The sequence below is a fragment of the Schistocerca gregaria genome, unplaced genomic scaffold (genome assembly GCF_023897955.1).
Source record: "Schistocerca gregaria isolate iqSchGreg1 unplaced genomic scaffold, iqSchGreg1.2 ptg000357l, whole genome shotgun sequence".
Classification (NCBI taxonomy): Eukaryota; Metazoa; Arthropoda; class Insecta; order Orthoptera; family Acrididae; genus Schistocerca; species Schistocerca gregaria.
Genome location: NW_026061816.1, coordinates 900,397 through 903,953, shown reverse-complemented (window position 1 = coordinate 903,953; position 3,557 = coordinate 900,397).

Here is a 3,557-nt window from a genome sequence, read left to right as displayed (position 1 = left end):
TAGCTAGCTTTGGTGCCTTGGACATGAGCTAGGACCTTAAGATTCTGCATGAAAGGAGGACTAGCAGCCGAGTTGCACGGGAGAATGTGAAAAGTGTTCATAAGTAGTAAAAACCTGAGAAATTCGTCCGTTTTCGTCATTTGTTTTCGAATCGACTTAAAGCCAGATCGTCACATTGGCCGCTCTTCTCTCTGAAACGCTTGTACTTATCGTCTGCAAAGCTATGTCGCATGCTGCGGTATGCGGAGACAATAAAAGCACCATAGTAGAACACAGATGAAGCTTCTAATTTGACGTAATAGCCAGGAAGAAGTAGTACAATTCAAGTTTTAGGTATCGACTATTGACTTTTTAGCTGGCTTTGGTGCTTTGGACATGAGCTAGGACCTTAACATTCTGCATGAAAGGAGGACTAGCAGCCGATTTGCATGGGAGAATGTGAAAAGTGTTCATATGTAGTAAAAACCCGAGAAATCCGTCCGTTTTCGTCATTTGTTATCGAATCGTCTTAAAGCCAGATCGTCACATTAGCCGCTCTTCACTCTGAAACGGTTGTACTTATTGATTGCAAAGCTATGTCGCGTGCTGCGGTATGGGGAGACACTAAAACCACCATAGTAGAACGCAGATGAAGCTTCTAAGTTGATGTAATAGCCAGTATGAAGTAGTACAATTCAAGTTTTAGGTATCGATTATTGACATTTAGCTAGCTTTGGTGCCTTGGACATGAGCTAGGACCTTATGATTCTCCATGAAAGGAGGACTAGCAGCCGAGTTGCAAGGGAGACTGGGAAAAGTGTTCATATGTAGTAAAAACCTGAGAAATCCGTCCGTTTTCGTCATATGTTATCGAATCTACTTAAAGCAAGATCGTCACATTGGCCGCTCTTCTCTCTGAAACGGTTGTACTTATCCTCTACAAAGCTATGTCGCGAGCTGCGATATGCGGAGACAATAAAAGCACCATAGTAGAACACAGATGAAGCTTCTAAGTTGATGTAATAGCCAGTAAGAAGTAGTACAATTAAAGTTTTAGGTATCGGTTATTGACTTTTTACCCTTCTTTGGTGCCTTGGACACGAGCTAGGAACTTAAGATTTTGCATGAGGGAGGACCAGCAGCCGAGTTGCACGGGAGAATGTGAAAAGTGTTCATATGTAGTAAAAACCTGAGAAATCCGTCCGTTTTCGTCATTTGTTATCGAATCGACTTAAAGCCAGATCGTCACATTGGCCGCTCTTCTCTCTGAAACGGTTGTACTTATCGTCTGCAAAGCTATGTCGCGTGCTGCGGTATGCGGAGACACTAAAAGCACCATAGTAGAACACAGATCAAGCTTCTAAGTTGATGTAATAGCCAGTAAGGAGTAGTACAATTCAAGTTTTAGGTATTGAATATTGAATTTTTAGCTGGCTTTGGTGCCTTGGACATGAGCTAGGACCTTAATATTCTGCATGACAGGAGGGCTAGCAGCCGAGTTGCACGGGAGAATGTGAAAAGTGTTCATATGTAGTAAAAACCTGAGATATCCGTCCATTTTCGTCATTTGTTATCGAATCGACTTAAAGCCAGATCGTCACATTTGCCGCTCTTCTCTCTGAAAAAGTTGTACTTATCGTCTGCAAAGCTATGTCGCGTGCTGCGGTATGCGGAGGCACTAAAAGCACCATAGTAGAACACAGATGAAGCTTCTAAGTTGATGTAATAGCCAGTAAGAAGTAGTACAATTCAAGTTTTAGGTATCGATTATTGACTTTTAAGCTGGCTTTGGTGCCTTGGACATGAGCTAGGACCTTCAGAATCTGCATGAAAGGAGGACTAGCAGCCGAGTTGCACGGGAGAATGTGAAAAGTTTTCATATGTAGTAAAAACCTAAGAAATTCATCCGTTTTCGTCATTTGTTATCGAATCGACTTAAAGCCAGATCGTCACATTGGCCGCTCTTCACTCTGAAACGGTTGTACTTATCGTCTGCAAAGCTATGTCGCGTGCTGCGGTATGCGGAGACACTAAAAGCACCATAGTAGAACACAGATGAAGCTTCTAAGTTGACGTAATAGCCAGGAAGAAGTAGTACAATTCAAGTTTTAGGTGTCGGTTATTGACTTTTTAGCTGGCTTTGGTTCCTTGGACAAAAGTTAGGACCTTAACATTCTGTATGAAAGGAGGACTAGCAGCCGATTTGCATGGGAGAATGTGAAAAGTGTTCATATGTAGTAAAAACCTGAGAAATCCGTCCGTTTTCGTCATTTGTTATCGAATCGACTTAAAGCCAGATCGTCACATTGAACGCTCTTCTCTCTGAAAAAGTTGTACTTATCGTCTGCAAAGCTATGTCGCGTGCTGCGGTATGCTGAGACACTAAAAGCACCATAGTAGAACACAGATCAAGCTTCTAAGTTGATGTAATAGCCAGTAAGAAGTAGTACAATTCAAGTTTTAGGTATTGAATATTGAATTTTTAGCTGGCTTTGGTGCCTTGGACATGAGCTAGGACGTTAATATTCTGCATGAAAGGAGGGCTAGCAGCCGAGTTGCACGGGAGAATGTGAAAAGTGTTCATATGTAGTAAAAACCTGAGATATCCGTCCATTTTCGTCATTTGTTATCGAATCGACTTAAAGCCAGATCGTCACATTTGCCGCTCTTCTCTCTGAAAAAGTTGTACTTATCGTCTGCAAAGCTATGTCGCGTGCTGCGGTATGCGGACACACTAAAAGCACCAAAGTAGAACCCAGATGAAGCTTCTAAGTTGATGTAATAGCCAGTAAGAAGTAGTACAATTCAAGTTTTAGGTATCGATTATTGACTTTTTAGCTAGCTTTGGTGCCTTGGACATGAGCTAGGACCTTAAGATTCTGCATGAAAGGAGGACTAGCAGCCGAGTTGCACGGGAGAATGTGAAAAGTGTTCATAAGTAGTAAAAACCTGAGAAATTCGTCCGTTTTCGTCATTTGTTTTCGAATCGACTTAAAGCCAGATCGTCACATTGGCCGCTCTTCTCTCTGAAACGCTTGTACTTATCGTCTGCAAAGCTATGTCGCATGCTGCGGTATGCTGAGACACTACAAGCAGCATAGTAGAACACAGATGAAGCTTCTAAGTTGATGTAATAGCCAGTAAGAAGTAGTACAATTCAAGTTTTAGGTATTGATTATTGACTTTTTAGCTGGCTTTGGTGCCTTGGACATGAGCTAGGACCTTAAGATTCTGCATGAAAGGAGGACTAGCAGCCGAGTTGCACGGGAGAATGTGAAAAGTGTTCATATGTAGTAAAAACCTAAGATATTCGTCCGTTTTCGTCATTTGTTATCGAATCGACTTAAAGCCAGATCGTCACATTGGCCGCTTTTCTCTCTGAAACGGTTGTACTTATCGTCTGCAAAGCTATGTCGCATGCTGCGGTATGCGGAGACAATAAAAGCACCATAGTAGAACACAGATGAAGCTTCTATTTTGACGTAATAGCCAGGAAGAAGTAGTACAATTCAAGTTTTAGGTATCGACTATTGACTTTTTAGCTGGCTTTGGTGCCTTGGACTTGAGCTAGGACCTTA